At 43.6% G+C, this 17074-nt stretch overlaps 1 protein-coding gene across 8 annotated transcripts in view; it reads right to left on the reverse strand.

The window, feature by feature from the left end:
- Positions 1–17074, reverse strand: part of PPFIBP2 (PPFIB scaffold protein 2) — a 161640-nt gene that overhangs the window by 135532 nt on the left and 9034 nt on the right. The window contains exon 1 of one of the 8 annotated variants that reach the window (XM_087951013.1): positions 10509–10587. The exons of 6 other annotated variants lie outside the window; for them this stretch is intronic. The gene's annotated coding sequence lies outside the window, so the exon portion shown is untranslated. Of the gene's footprint in view, positions 1–10508; positions 10588–17074 lie in introns of those variants that run through there. One more of the 8 variants, XM_087951011.1, reaches the window with a different exon arrangement.

Raw genomic sequence — 17074 nt, forward strand, 5'->3', positions numbered from 1 at the left:
GCCAACCTCTTTAACACATTCTTTGGCTCAGTATTTGTAAACAGCAATGGATCATGCCCAGTATTTCCTAGTCAAACCACAGACAACTACAATGATCTAATACATATTGATTTTACAGAAGACAATGTTGAAAAAGTACTACGCAATCTAAAACCATCTCTATCTATTGGACCGGATGGAATATGTGCCTACTTCTTAAAAAAGCTATCTACTGCCATAGCAGAACCTCTAAGCATAATCTTTGAAAAATCTTTCAGGACCAGCTCCTTGCCAAAACTATGATCACAAGCCACAGTCATCCCCATCTTCAAAAAGGGAGACCCCAGCCTAGTTGAAAATTACAGACCAATCTCTTTATGCTGCGTCCCCTGTAAAGTCATGGAATCAATTATTAACCAATCCATTATCCTCCACTTAGAGACAAACAACTTACTCTCCAATAAACAATTTGGTTTCAGAAAAAAACTATCCTGTAATCTGCAACTCTTACACTGCAAAAACATATGGACTACACAACTCGATCAGGACAAAACAATAGATGCAATCTACATAGATTTCTGTAAAGCCTTTGATTCAGTGGTACATGACAAACTACTCCTAAAACTAAAATGGGCGTTGGTTCTTACCTGACACGCCATTTCTCTGGGAGCCGTGAGGATCATCCAGTGTGTGGGAGGTGCTTCAGTCTGCGTCGTTGTAGGCTGAGCTTAATTACTGAGGATTGCTCCGCCCTTCATCACGTGGCTGCCTTGCAATCCCCAGTTTACGTGAAGTCGAGAGTGAATAGAAAATCCTGCTCTCCTCTTACTATGCTAAAGGGTTCATTGGCCGAAACAAGACCCCACCAGACGGAAAACTAATAAGGGTGGGGCTGGATGATCCTCACGGCTCCCAGAGAAATGGCGTGTCAGGTAAGAACCAATGCCCATTCTCCTGGAAGCCGTTCGGATCATCCTGTGTGTGGGACATACCAAAGCTTGGCTGTCCTACGGGGGACTCCGTCTGGTTCTGGGACCCCTGTGGTTCCTCAAGGACTCGCTGGAGGACTCTTCTACCAAACGAAGCCTCCACCGAGGTAAATATGTCGATCTTATAATGTCTAATGAAGGGAGATGGGAAGGCCCAAGTGGCCGTCCGACCAATACCAGCAATTGGAGCCTGAGTGGCCCCAGCTGCAGAGGTAGCAGCACTTCTGGAGGAGTGCGCCGTTATTCCGCTGGGAACCGGCAGGGCCTGGGACAAGTACGCCTTGGAAATAGTAGCGCTAATCCAGCTGCCGATGGTTGACGGGGACACTTTGTGGCCTAATGACTTGGGCTGAAAGGAGAGGAAAGGTATTCGGATCTCCTGAAGGGTTGGGTACGTTTAATGTAAATGCGGAGGGCCCGTCTAACGTCCAGGGTGTGCCAGAGCTTCTCCCTTTCCCACGGGGATTGGGGCAGAAGTTCGGAAGTGTAAGTTTCTGTGCCCTGTGGAAGGTTGAGTTGACCTTGGGCAAGAAGGTAGGGCCCGGCCGGAGAACTACCCGGTCGGCATGGAAGATGCAAAGGTCCTACCTCACCAACAAGGCTGCTATCTCTGATATTCGGCGAGCCGAGGTAATGGCCACCAGGAACACGACTATGTACGTTAGGAACTGGAGAGTGGATACCCTGAGAGGCTCAAGGGGTGTTTAATAAGGGCCACCAGGACCTTATTGAGGTCCCCGGTAGGGTATCTGTGAACCGTTGGGGGACAAAGTTGGTGGTTCCCTGAGGAATGCCCTGATGCGAGGGTGGAGGGAAGGGACCCCAGATTGTCAAAACAATGACGGTTGAAAGGGCTGAGACCTGATGCCTCAGGGAGTTCGGAGAAAGACCTTTCCTCAGACCCTCTTGGAGGAATGTCAACACTTGAACGATGGAGGGTGAAAGCGGGTTGACCTGGAACCCCTGGCACCCTTGCAGAAACTATTCCAAGAGGCATTGTATATCCGGGTTGTGGAGGGTCGCCTGGCGGCTAGAATAGTATCGATAACCTGGTCAGAAACTGCCCCCTTTCTTAAACGCTCCCGCTCAACCTCCAAACTGCTAACAGGAGCCACTGAGGATCCGGGTGCTGGAGGGGACCCTGAGAAAGGGATATCCTGATCGGAGGGATTTTCCAGGGAGGGGCCACCGATAGGTTGCGGAGGTCCGCAAGCCATGTGCGCCTGGGCCAGTAGGGAGCCACCAGAATCAGTTCTGCTTTCTCGGAGATGAGCTTCTGGATGACTCTGGGGACCAGGGCTAAAGGGATGCATATAGAAGCCCTGATGGCCAGGGGCAACGGAGGGCATTGTAGTTCTCGGCCCCGTGGGAGGGGTACCTCGAGAAAGCCTGGGAGTCGAGTGTTGAGGGGGAAAGCGAAGGGGTCCACTAACGGGAGACCGACCAGCTTGGTCGCTTCCCTGAACAGTGACGGGTGGAGGCGCCACTTGGGCTGGTCCACCGAGGTCCTGCTCAACCAGTCTGCTTGGGTGTTTAAGTCCCCTGAGATGTGCTCGGCTTTGAGGGTGAGGGGATTGCGCTCCGCCCAATGGCAGAGGCGCTCGGCCTCTCTCATCAAACGGATGGACTGGTGCCCCTTGTCGGTTGGCATGGGCCTTGGTCGTGATGTTGTCCGCGAGTATGAGGACATGCCGCCCGTGTACCTGAGGGAGGAAGTTGCGCAGGGCCAGGTGGATGGCGCGGAGTTCCAACCAGTTATACTGCCTGCTCGCTCTACCTGAGACCATGTGCCCTGAGTCGAGAGCAGTGGATGTGATCGCCCCATCCGGACAGGCTGGCGTCTGTGGTGAGGGTGAGGCGTTGGGGCTCCTTGAAGCCATGTCCCTTGTTGATGGCGGGACTGGTACCCAGAGGAGAGACGTGAGGACCCTTGAAGGCACCATGACCGTGGCCTTTGAATTGCTTCTGCAGGACCGTTGGAACGGGAGCAGGAACCACTGTAGGGACCTGGTGTGTAACCGGGCCCAGGGAACAATGGAAATACATGAGACCATTTTACCTAGTAGCTTAGACAATTCTAAAGGTGTTACCCTTCTTGAACGTCTGACTTGTTTGACGGTTTCCTGAATGTTAAGGAATCTTTCCGAGGAAGGGAAAACCTTTCCTCGAACTGAGTTAATGACGGACCCCAAGGGGTGATCCGTGTAGGTGGTAACAGTCGGCTCTTTTGCCAGTTTGCCAGAACCCATGGTCTTGGAGGGCAGAGAGGGTAGCTCTGACATCCTTCCTGCTTAGAGTCTGGGGTGGGACAGGACGAGGATGTCATCCAGATAACAATGGAGACGAACCGGGAGATTCCTGCGGGGCCGCCAGAGACGCGAGGACCTTAGTGAAGATCCTCGGGGCAGGGGCCAACCCAAAGGGAAGAGCCACATATTGGAAGTGGCGGTGGTTGTAGCAGAATCTGAGGAATATGGAATGGAAGGGCCGGAATGGGAGTGGGGAGACACCTTTGAAAGGTCTATAGAGGCTAGCCAGTCCCCTGCCTGATGCCCAGTAGAATGGACTGTAGGGTGTCCATCTTGAACCTGCGGTAGATCAGGTAACGGTTCCGGCGTTTCAGGTCTAGACTCGCCCTCCATCCCCCTGAGGGTTTGGGAATCACGAAGAGGAGGGAGTAAAACCCCTGCCCCGCTGGGATGGTGTGCTGAATGGCTGAATCCATTGAGTTGTTTGGTGGGGTCCCTCAAGGAGGGATGCCATAAAGAAGTCGGGGGTGCTGGAATTCAAGCGCGAGACCAAGCCTGATGGTGCCACGGACCCAGGCAACGGAAGTGGGGAATCCCATCGGGCGAAATGCCTGAGGCATCCTCGATGGGAAGGGAGGAGCAGGGTCTATCTGGTGCGCCAGAAAGGCTTCCCTCCGGGGCCCGTGAAGGGCCAGTCTGTAGCTGCCGCCCCTCCTGTTCCTGTAACCTGGATCGGCTCGATCCTGGGGCTGGAATTGCCGGAAGGAGGGGGTCTCGGATACCTGGGCTGGAAGGGGACTGGTAGAAGGGTCGGGAGGAACCTCTCCGAAAGGGCAGAGGCTTTCTTGACTCTGACCTCCGAAAAAAAAAGGGGGAAGAAATTTTTCTTGCTTCAGGTTTCAGATAGCAATGGCTCCAGGGGCGGTGCCAAATAGTCTGTCCCCCTTAATGGGGGCAGTGGCCAGCTTGTTGTTTTTTTTTTTTTTATGTCCGCCTGCCAGTGCTAGAGCCAGAGTAGGCGGCGAGCTGTAACGTGAGAGGTTATTACTCGGGCGGAGAACTTAACCGTTGAGGTAATGTACAAGAGCAGGAGAGTCTATCTGAAATATCAGCCTTTCCCTGGGATCGAACTCACAGCCTCCTGACTGTGAGGCAAGTGTTTCTACCTCTAGGCCACCTGACAAAGGGCTGTGGTAGGTGGCGTCGGCCGAGGGTTCCACTGCGGCCGTTAACTTTACAATGTCCTGATGTGCCCTAGTGTTAGAGGGGAAACATTCTGTTTCAGTTGGCGGAGCCACCGGATCGAGGACCTGGTGAAAAGGAAGCGGCCATGGCCGATCTGACAGCCCAGGTGTCAGCCTGATGAGCCCTACTCAACGGCAGTTCGGACCTCTTGTCCTCGGGTTTTAGAGCCTCCAAGGGGTCACTGGGGAGGACGAGGATACTAAGCCAACGAAGGGTTCGTCTACCTCGGGGTGTTAAGCAAGTTGCAGAAGCTCGAATCGAGGTTAAGAACCTCTTGTCCTGGCTGGATGGGGCAGGGGGAGCTCTTATAGAGTCCAACTGGTCTGAAACTAGGTCGTGAAATATGAGCGGGGCCGGAATAACTTCCGCCTCCACCATGGGTTGCCTAAAACGGCGTCCTCTTGTCCCTCTGCCGGAGGGGGGAGAGCGAGGAGGACTGAACAGATAGGCCAGAAATGCTCTTGGCCTTAAATAGCAGGGATTTAAAATATGTGTGCTTTGAACAAACCCACAAGGTGAGTTGATCGGGGTGAGGCCCTCGCCCTCGGACATGTCCCCTTCCTTCGGGTCTATCTCCGATAGGGGTTCCCCTTGGTGTATGGACCCCCATTCAAGATCTTCCTCCTCCCGAACCGAACCAGGTCCTCTATAGCCTTCTCCATTTCCCCTTCTGAGCGGGGGCTGTCCCCATAAAGGTACCTGACCATGAGTGGGGTCCAATCTAGGCAAGGACCTGAGTGATGGCGAGCGTGTTCGGACGCCATCGAGGGGGACCGGACCTGGACATCTGTTAAAGGCCCTCTGCTATCCCCTGGCGGATAGTCTGTTCCATCCATGCCTGCATGTGCGCAGGAATCTCGACAGAGGCGGCCTCCTCCTGGCGCAGGCCAGCGGCCGTGGGTGTGAAAGTGGCTTCGAGCGTTCGTCTGGTTGTTGGTTCGGGCACCTGGTGTCCCTGTAAGCTGCGCCTGGAGAGGGAAGAGGAATCTGGAGGAGGGGGTGTCTGGAGGTAGAAGGAAGGGGGCTGGGGGCACTGGTTGTGCCTCTCTAGATCACCTGTCAAATTCTTTCTCCAGTGCCCTATGGCGCCTTAGGGCGTCTCTCTGAAAAGCCTTAGAAGTTTCCTTAGAGGCTTCCTTAGCCTGTCTGCGCAGGTGGTAGGACTGAGATCTGGCCTTCAATGAAGGGCCTCTAGTGGAATTGTCATCTGCCATTATAGAAGAAAGGACTATAGCTCCAATTTAAGGCGGTTGGCTCGCCAAGGGTTCGGCCTACAACAAAGGCCGGGTGTCCTTTCAGCTGGCCCGCGCCCCTTTTGGAATTTAGATATGTAAGTTCTACAATATTATTATTGTTATAATTATTGATATAAATATATATACATGCTTATAAGCACTGTATATGTAATCCAATCAGTGTTGGTAATGCGTTATTGCCATGTACCAATAGATATATATGTATATCTCTATATAATATTCATTACATTATATTATTAATTATTAATTATTAATTATTATTATTATTATTATTATTATTATTATTATTATTATTATTATTATTATTATTATTATTATTATTATTATTAATTTTTCATATACAAGAAATGAACAGGGATCTGTTCAGTGCTCCCAGGAGGGAGTGACCTCAGATATAATGTTAAAAATCTCCAATTGGCCAAATAAACGCCTGAGGCTGGAGTGAGGCCTCTGGCAGCTGGAGTTCCCAGGCACAAACTGGGAGGGATAGGCTGCGATTTTCTGCTCTGAGCATGCTGCGGAAAGCCAACAAGATAGCCAATTAAATTGAATCTACAGTAGCTCTCATAGGCTGGCAGGCCTACAACAGGAGCTAGCCCTTCGCAGCCCAACGAGGCCTATTAAAATGACGCCCGTATACACGTGGCGGCGCCCAAAATGGCGGCCGCCACCTACTCTTTAATCCCGGCCGCTCAGAGCGCTACATAAGCCTCTCCGGCACACCTAGGAGCCGAGCGAGGCAGCCAAGTAATTTTCGCCCCTTGCTTGGGGCGATCGGGCGTTTGGTGGGGGGAACACCAGCTGCGCTTATCAGCGCGATCGATAAAGCCGCTATGAGAGCGGCGCGAAACAAGCGGCAGGCAAGGAGCCGAATTGAAAGGGGGGAGGATTGACGCCGGAGCGCGAAAACCGCCCGCGCTCTATCCCCCTGGGGCGAAGAAACGCGCTCCCTGCTACAGCCACCCCAATTGCGCAGAGGCTAAGGGAGAACCAGGAATAAAAGGCAAACCTGAAATAATAATGAGTATGCTTGAATCGGCCAAGAGTGGGAGATACACAGCCTAACCTAACGAAGGCTGAGCGTAAACTGGGGATTGCAAGGCAGCCACGTGATGAAGGGCGGAGCAATCCTCAGTAATTAAGCTCAGCCTACAACGACGCAGACTGAAGCACCTCCCACACACTGGATGATCCGAACGGCTTCCAGGAGAATCTTATGGTATCTCTGGACAACTACATAACTGGATAGAAGCATTCCTGTCAAACAGACAACAAATGATCAAAATTGGGAACGTCCTATCAAATTCTGTACCTGTCAACAGTGGTGTCCCCCAAGGAAGTGTTCTAGGACCAACTCTTTTCATACTCTACATAAATGACCTCTGTGATCATATTAAGAGCAACTGTGTTCTCTTCACTGATGATGTAAAGCTATTCAACACCACAGACAATACTGCTACCCTTCAAAAAGACCTCGACTATGTATCAGAATGGTCAAACAAATGGCAACTTCAAATTTAAACAAATAAATGCTCTGTCTTACATACTGGCAAAAAAAATCAGAAAATAAAATACAGGCTAAATAGTCAAGACCTTGTTGATGATCCAAGGATCTTGGAGTACTCATCTCAAATGACGTAAGTGCTAGAGCCCACTGTAACTATATAGCCAAAAAGGCATTAAGAGTTGTTCAGCTAATCTTACGTAGCTTTTTCTCTGGTAATATTACACTGCTAACCAGAGCATACAAAACATTTGCTAGACCAATACTCGAATACAGCTCATCAGTCTGGAACCCACATTACTTATCTGATATTAACACAGCTGAGAAAGTCCAGAAATATTTCACAAGAAGAGTTCTCCACTCCTCTACTCGTTGCAGAATACCTTATGCCACCAGACTTGAAATTCTAGACCTAGAAAACCTAGAACTACGCTGTCTTCGGTCCTATCTAAGTATAGTATATAAAATCATTGCAATGTCCTACCTGTCAATGAATACTTCAGCTTCAACCATAACAATACAAGAGCAAACAATAGATACAAACTCAAGGTTAATCACACCAAACTTGATTGCAGGAAATACCACTTCAGCAACAGAGTGGTCAGTGTCGGAATACTCTACCTGACTTGTGGTTTCTTCCCCAAACCCCAAAAACTTTAACCTTAGACTTTCTACTATTGACCTCACCCCTTTCCTAAGAGGTCTGTAGGAGGCGTGCATAAGCGCACCAACGTGCCTACCCTCCCTGTCCTATTGTTTCTTTTAGTTTTCTTATATGTATCCATGTGTTCATAACTATGTTTTTACTTATACCTATTATCTTGTAAGCAATTGACAAACAAAATAAAATAAATAAATAAAATAAATATTACAGGGTTTCCGTTGCTAAGGGATGTGGTCACACTTTATTACCCCATCACTTAGCAACAGAAATTCTCGTCCCAATTGTCATTGTAAATTGAGGACTGCCTATAGCTGGTGGGAGAATGTGGAAGACAGCCGGCGTCTTCCAATAACTTGGATTCAAAACAAACAAGCAGTTTTTTCAAACAAGCTCAAAAACACTCCACCAGCAAAACATAAATTATTCCTATGTCAAGCTCGGTGTGATAATGAACGTGTCTCAATTTTTCATTCCTTAGAGAATAATAAGGAAATAAAATCTACTAATATAGGCAGACATGGGCAGCGAGCATGTGAATTGAATGCAGATATGGTTCCACGGTAGGAAGGCTGATTTTGCAAAGGGTTTTCCTGCTGCACCTTGTTAACAACTGTTTTCTCTATTAGAGACTCTGTGGCAGCTTCGTACTGCCTAGAGAAATAACACACATTCAAGAAAGCGATATTATAAAACTGTAGCAACACTTAATTAAACGGGTTAGAAAAAGAGTCAAGTCCTCTAATGAGTGCCAAAATAGTATAAAGCATTTCCAAATTTAGAGTTCTAACTGAAAAAACAGATAATCAAAATTATTCAACTGTATTTAGTCCTATACTCATCATACAATAGTAAAGGAGAGTAAGCTTAAGTGTCTAGGCATCAAGCTGCCTAGAAATATTCAATCCTAAGAAAATGTGGTTTATCTTTGCCATTGTGTAGCTTAGTTAAAAAAGTGCGCCTCCAGCTCCGAACTTTTTTTACTTATAGTCTCATTTGTGACATCATACCATTGCTACTGTTTGAAAAAGAGAAAGGGACTTTGTAGAAATGAGCTCCTATGTGGCTCTGACAAACAACATTTAATTTGCTATGGCTTTAAGCAAATTCCTTTGGCTATGGAGTACACAGAAATGATTTTTTTAACACTCCCAGCAGTGTTTTCAGTGGGCTTATAGGAAAAAGGCACAGGTGCAACAGAAAAACTGTTAATAGACTTCATATTATTCATGAAGTATTACCTGCTTCCTATTATTGATGAACTACATCTCTGATTGCGACCATATCAAACTATGCAATATTATTGTTCCATGATAATGCTAAAAAAATCCACATGAATTAAAAGGCAGAATATCTCAAGTACGGTCACTGCTTTTATTGTTCTTCATGGCAGCCCTAAGAAATTATTTATACATTGGAGATTATATCAATTGGTGGGTGATTCCTACACTGCTACAGCATCATTTTAGAAGGAAGCTTTGCAACCTTTTACTCAGTCTTTATAACAATTACCTATAATTCATCAATCTACAAAGGAAATCCTAATTTATTTGTTGTAGCTTCTGCTTTTTCAAATCTAAATAAAGTTAGTGCAAACAGCAATGTTTTCAAAGCCAGCAAAGAAACTGACACATTTCTTCATAATCAAAAGTATATGAGTATCGAGGGTAATATAATTAAAACCTGTGAAAACTCTTAAAAAGAATAATGTTAATTTTGTTTGGACCAACCGGGTCATATTACTAGCTCAGCATCTTTTTCTAGTCATACCTGTTGTCACAGCTTGAGGCAAATCGGTTTTCCCAGACACTCCCTTCTAGTTCCTTAGCCGGAGCAGTTATTTTGAAACCAGCACCGCATTCCTGACTCTTTTCTATGCAGCTCAAGCTTAGCAAATATCATGTCTATTACTACAACATTACTGGAAATATACAACATTTGGAAACATGTTTTGTAGATGCAGGCATTCATGGAGGTTTAGTAAATCAAATCTCATTTGAGCTTGAAAAAAACTTTATAATGCATGCCTCTCCATTGACAGGGATCAGATCCTTGGGGGGGAAAAATTCACAATTTCAAAAAACATTCATTTTTCCTTGGTCGTATAACAGCTGTCCATTTAGATAATAGTGAAAAACAATACTGAGGATTGTAAGGTTGCTTTCAGATTGCAAAATCCATTCAACAACTCCAATATATTTAATATAAATTAATTAAATAAATAAAAAGCCTGCATGAGATAGTTCAATTATGATCTTCATCTTACAGTCTATGAAGTTCAGAAGGACTGTCAGGTAAAGGGTAGCTTGTCTAAGATTACCTAATGAAGTCATGGCAGAGCCGAGAACTGACAGTAAACTCATAGTTTAAAAGCCTTGTTCTTATCAAAAAATGTCTTCATTCACATACAAGTTCCCCTCTGCAATGAAATAAATACCTTGGAAAAGGATTTTAAAATATAAGTGAAATCATAAATGAAAGACAAATAGCCAAAGGAGCAAGGAAGAGGGAATCTCCAAGAAGATAACTTAAGAAATAAAAGTTCAAGAAATGAAAACCCATAATTTCTGTTCCTGAACTGGGAGGGGACAGTGAAAAGAAAAGTCAAACTGTAAAGCCACTTACCTTTGGTGGTCTTCAAGGAAAAAAAAGTTCAGTTTCACTGTTCCCTCTGAGAAGTCTCATTGCTAATAATCACTGCCTTAGTGCAAAGACAGCTTTCATTCACAACCAACACCCTAACATCACATGCCCAGCCCATAATTAAAATGCTCACAACAATTCAAAGCCCAGCCCACAAAAAAACTGTGATAGATATTATCCTATTAGTCAACAGCTTTCAGCAAATGCACCTGTCAAAATGGGTGGCAAACAGTTCTTAGGGCTCCCTTCTTCCAGCAGGTGAATAGAGATTCCAGTACCAAATAAAAGGAAGACCGGGATATTTAGTTTTTCAAAGGCAGCTTTCCTGGCAAATATTACCATTTCCCCTAGATCACCTTTCTTTGGGAAATATTTACACAAACCTACATTTTTATTTCCTACTTAAGATGGTTCTCATCTTCTCTGACTGATTTATGCATTTATTTGCTGCAATTTATATCCTGCTCCAATCCAGCAGGATTTATGAAAGCACAGATGTATGGAAATATATTACCTAAATTATGACTGATATTAAAAAAAAATTGTGTATGTCATCAACTAACAGAAAAGGTCTGGATGTTTTGATAATCCTAGCAAATCTATACGCTCTCTCTGAACCATCACATTGTATATTTTACAACACCATCACATTGTATATTTACAACAAGATCAGAGAACTTGAGAGTTCCACAACTAATTGCTATAACACTTGTAAAAATTGTTAGTAAAACTAGCACCCAGTTGTCGGACCATCACAAGTGAAGAATCTCTCCTGATATAACATTCTTGGGGGGGGGTCTCAAGAATTGCATTGCCCCTCTTTCTTCCCTGAAAAGGCAATATCAAAATAATACGGGTATTCAACTTATAACCATTTGTTTTAATGGCTATTTGAAGTTATAATGGTGCTGAGAAAAGTAACCTACAACCAGTCCTTGCACCTATGACCATTGCAGCATTCCCCTAGTGACATGATGAAAAATTTGGTTGTTACTTATTCTTAAACCTTAGAGACAGGCAAGGTATTATGTGAGAAAGAATGTACAGGGAAAACATGGCTTAAAGCTTGTTACCACTAATCTGCTGTTTACTATTAAAATAAATATTACAGTTCCTTGGTCCAAAGCAAGCTCTCTTCATAAAGAGCTATCTGATCTTGCCACAGAAGCCATTTAGCTGTCCAGATTTTTACACCCCAAATCTAATAGCCTTACCCAACAGTTTCAGTTGAAGAACTTTTTAGAAAAAGAACTCTCTGAAGGGAGAAATTTGGGAGATGTGGGTGGAGAGATTTTCAGAAACCTTGCAGGGAAAGGAACAGGTGAAGCAAGAATTATGAGGGTGATACCCTACCTTTTCCAAACTGCGTTTTCCTAAGACTTGTTTTTTAATTCAATTAGCCAAAAGGAAGAACTGTTGCCAGTAGTCATCCTTACAAAGAATGCAACTGTAAATATGCCTTCTCTCACTATTTCACAATAATGCCCATAGCGCTACACTGAGCTTAAAAGGTTTACACCAACAAGCAGAAGCTTATTGGAAAAGAAGTTCTACAAGGCTTCCCCTCAAATGGTTCAGAGTTAAGAATAAGATTCATAGCCTGGCTTGTTCTACGGTTCAAGGACAGATACAAAAGAAAGGCAGGAAGACTGCACAACAGAAATGCGTGGATGATATGGTGAAGGCAATGTAAATAGTCTGTCAGATCAGATGACATGATACAAGAAATACTGGAATACTTTTGTTTATATATAGCACAATTTATCAGCAGCATGCTTCAGATGCCTAACTTCTTTGCCACTGCAAGCTATTCAAATAATTATCTGTACTAGCATAGTTAGTTTTCAGACTTAGAATAACTTTATTGTCACTTTGAATGTACACTAACCGGCATACATTAAAATGAAATTCCATTGCATGCAGCTCTCAAAGGGTCTCCATCTCCAATATACAGTACATAACCACGACAGAATAAATAAATAAATACAAAATTATGCATATACCCACATATATTATATGACACAGAGAAACAACTCAGTCTAGTTTGGATGTACATGGTGAGAACAACAAATCTTTCGAGTTTACCAGATGGATCATGGCATAGGGAACAAAGCTTGACAGAATCTGGTAGTCCTGCTAGAAATACTTTGAAACCTCCTCCCAAAGGGGAGCAACAGAAACAGCCCATGAAGTGGGTGTGTGGGGTCTCTAACAATGCTTTGAGCTCTAAGAACACAGCACTTATAAGCAGTATCCTGAATGACAGGAAGCAAGCTTCCTATAATCTTCTCGGCTGTCCTTACCACTCTCTGAATGGACTTTCTACCTATGGCATGGCTGCCACCAAACCAAACAGTGATGCAGTTTGTTAAAATGCTTTCAACTGTGCCTCTGTAAAAAGTGGCCAGGACAGAAGGAGAAAGATGTGCTTTCCTCATCCGATACAACATAACAATTTAAGTTTTGGTGGTGCATTTCAAGATTTTGAGCTGATATTTCTTCCTTTAAACTTCAGGATGATGCTCCAAAATTTAGCAGAAAAAATATAAATGGAATGGTTTAAAAAGATTCTAAATCTCATGCAATCAATACTCCAGGGACCCCATGAATGGTTTGGTGGGGGATAAAATACTTGTTAATACATTTTTTTCTGAAGTAATTAAAGAGCAAGGAATATTTTGTGTTTGCAGAACAATTCACATGAAATGAAAAGAGTCACTGGGGATAAACCTTTGCTTTGATTGTGTGATGTTTGAAGATTATTCTGTGGTGATTGATCACAATCATAACAGAAGTGGTATTCAGCAGGTTCTGACCAGTTCTGGAAAACCGGTAGCGGAAATTTTGAGTAGTTCGGAGAACCGGCAAATACCACCTCTGACTGGCCCTGCCCCCATCTATTCTCTGCCTCCCAAGTCCCAGCTGATCAGCTGGGTCTTCTTTGGTTGCCCTGCACAGGAGAACAGAGTTGGAAAGCAGGTTAATGGGTGGGGAGGGAATGAGATTTTCCAGTATCCTTCCACGCCCACCAAGCCACACCCACCAAACCACGCCACACCTACCAAGCCATGCCCACAGAACCGGTAGTAAAAATTTTTCAATCCCACCACTGAATCATAAACTGAAGAATCTGGACAGACATTTATGGTATAGGTATAGGGTCTCCTGCTTGAGCAGGGGGTTGGACTAGAGCACCTCCAAGATCCCTTCTAACTCTGTTAGTCTGGTAACTTTCTGATGTTAATTAAGGAAAGATACAATGTATTCTGTTTTTAAAGGGAACGTATTCAGATTTATCTTGATTTTCCAGAAGCATGCTAAGTATTTAAAAAAAACCTTACAAGTTATATAATTTAGTTTTTAAAATCATTTCAAATTCTTGAAAATTAGGAATGGGAAAGAACTAGCAAAATTTAAAGATAGCCTACAGAAGAGAAGATACAAAAGCTCAAAGTAAAAAAAAAAATATTATGCTAGGCATATAGTGAACAAACATTTAAACTACAGTCATTGAAATGATATAAATACAGATCATCTTTTCATTTTAAAAACATCTACCTGCTCAGGAATTTATTTGCCAAGCAGAACAGTATATTTTAGACACAACTAACTACTTAATCATACCGTTTCATGCTTTCATGAAATTTTATCATTTCTGACCATTTGGCCAGATACCAGTAAGTGGAATGCATATGTACTTTATAACATATTTTCTGTCTAGGTAACAGTGCTATGAATAACTCAAAAGCTTCTTTCTGAGCTGGAATGCTGAAGATCTATCAGGATTGCCATTTCCAGATTTCCTTATCAATATCTCTAGAGCAGACATGTCAACCATGCAGCCCATGTGGCCCAGATATGGGCCACATAGGCCACACCCACCCTGGCTCTGCAATGGCAAAAACAATCCCGATAGGTCACGATACGTCCCGCGATGCAATTGAGTTGGACATTCCTGCTCTAGAGAATAGGCTAGAATAGTAATTGCAGTAATTGTAGTAACTACTAGAACCTATGGTCTGCAGACCTCTGAGGGACCACAGTGTCATCCCAGGGGGCCCATGAAAGCTTGAAAAAAATATGATTTAAATCTTGAGTTAACTCTTGGGGTTCCATGGCTACCAAAAGTATTTAAAGGGGGTCCATGGTGAAGAAAAGGTTGAGAACTCCTGGTCTAGAAGATTCAACACTTTCACATCATGCCACTGAGCCAGATTTTAAAAGTTACAATACTACTACTTACATTTAATCTCTACCTAATTACACGGGCCAGTGTGGTGTCTGTGGTTAAGGTGTTACCCATCTTTAAATATACCTCAGCCATAGCAACTGACCACATTGCACAGGAAATCTACAGGTGACCATGCATGGTTACTTGTACCCAGCTTCCATTCAGAACTCGCCATCAAGTCTATTGTCTCTAGCAGGTGTCTTCAAACTTGGCAACTTTAAGACTTATGGACATCAGCTTCCAGAATTACTCAGCCAGCATGTCAATCCACAAGTCTTAAAGATGCCGAGTTTGGAGACCCCTGGTCTACAGGCAGGTTTTATGTTCAACTGGTAGAATTAAATCAGGCCTTCAAGAAATTGAACTATCCTACCCAACATCATCAAATAAATCAATAGGGCCAGATTGATTCCAAGGAGGAGGTACCAAAAGACAGACCACAGGAACAAAACAAACAGAACACCACTGACTGTCATTTACAGTCCGTAGCTCAATGCCTTCAAACGTGTTATTAATAAGCTGCAGTCCATGCTAACTATAGCACTACACTTTCTCAGGCACTGATTGAGAGCCTCATACTTGCATATAGACAATCACCCAGGCTGAAGCAGATTCTCACAAACAACAAGCGACAACAGGACAATGAGGCTAACACAAGCAATAATATAGTGAATAATAAATAGTCTTCATATCATGCTTAACTTTACACTCCTCTATCATTGTAAGCCTGCTTTCTTGCTTTTTTTTTTTCCAGTGCTAGAAGACCTTCAAAATGTATGATTTTTCACAAAAAGAGGATTTTGTTCCAGTTTCTTGGTCATTTGTTCCAACTCTTGAACATTTTTAAACTTGTCCCTCTTTTTCTCCCTTTGACATTTAGTCAATTTGCATTTCTTATTTTTATCTGAATCTGGCTGCGAAAGGATATTATCAGATGGTGTATTCCATTACATCATAGGCAAGGAACAGAAGTTGTCCATTGGCATGACCATTCTCTATCTATCCTGTTTATTTTGCAAGGAAAGCACACAATCAAAGCAGTTATATTCCGTTTGGCACCTGACGTTTATTTATATCCTGCCTTTTCTTCAGGATCTCAGGTCCAATACGTAGCGCTGCCTCTCTCAATACCATCTCTGTGAGATAGCTGGAGCAGAGAAAGAATGACTGGCCTTGTGGCTTAGGGAGGACTTGAACCTGGCTTTTCTCCATGCTGGTCCAACACCTAAATCGCCACACCATACTACAGGTAGTCCTCAACTTATGACCACAATTGAGCCCAAAATTTCTGTTACTAAATGAGACATTTGTTAAGCGAGTTTTGTCCCATGTTTCTTGACACAGTTGTTAAGTGAATCACTGCAGTTGATAAGTTAGTAACAGGATTGTTAAGTGAATCTGGCTTCCCCATTGATTTTACTAGTCAGAAGGTTGCAAAAGGGGGTCATGTGACCTTGGGACACAGCAACGGTCATAAGCATGAACCAATTGCCATCTGAATTTTGATCACATGATCATGGGGATGCTACAAAGGTTGTAAGTGTGAAAAATGGTCATACGTTCACTTTTTTGTTGTAACTTTGAACGGTCACTAAATGAACTGTTGTAAGTTGAGGACTGCCTGTACTTTATTACTCCCAAACACTAGTTATAATATTACAAGGATTACAATTTTATCATTTTAACATTGCTTAACATTTAACATTGCTAACACATATTTAAAGTTATCCACCACCTGGATGTATGTAACAATCTTTTACAAATATGTTAAATAATAACAAATAAAGTCAAAACATTAACTTCCTGGATGAAACTATTTATTTAAAGAAGAATAGGAGTAGCTGGTTTTCAACTGGTTTTTCTGCATAAACAGAAATCTTATTACTGTAAATAATGATCCTCTATAACAGTAAGCCTGGGACAAATTGACAAAAAGCACCTTGTCCCCAAACACCCAATTTTAGTTCATGTACGCTGCAGGGGAGCTGTTTTTCACCCTCCTCAGCTTTTTGTACCATCAAGATAGAAAATATCAACAGCTGTCATTGTTCCAAGAGATTTTACACCATGAAACAAAGAAATCATTTTTCATTGAACTTCAAATGTAGAGTTTGCCTCTCTTCCTGACCACTGTCTTAGAAAAATGCACTGGAATAATGCATTGGCAGTCTCTTTGGAAATATTATAACTAAATTATAATCCACAATATCAATTAGCAGGATACTGAAGAGCTGGAAAACAGCAGATTCGTGTTTCAATTACCCAATTTCTCATTCAGTTTTGTTATGAAAAGGACAGATGTGCAACCAGAGGCCGT

This window comes from Notechis scutatus, chromosome 1, assembly GCF_049901735.1.
Source record: "Notechis scutatus isolate UNSWTSFEM ecotype Mainland chromosome 1, rNotScu1.2, whole genome shotgun sequence".
Lineage (NCBI taxonomy): Eukaryota > Metazoa > Chordata > Lepidosauria > Squamata > Elapidae > Notechis > Notechis scutatus.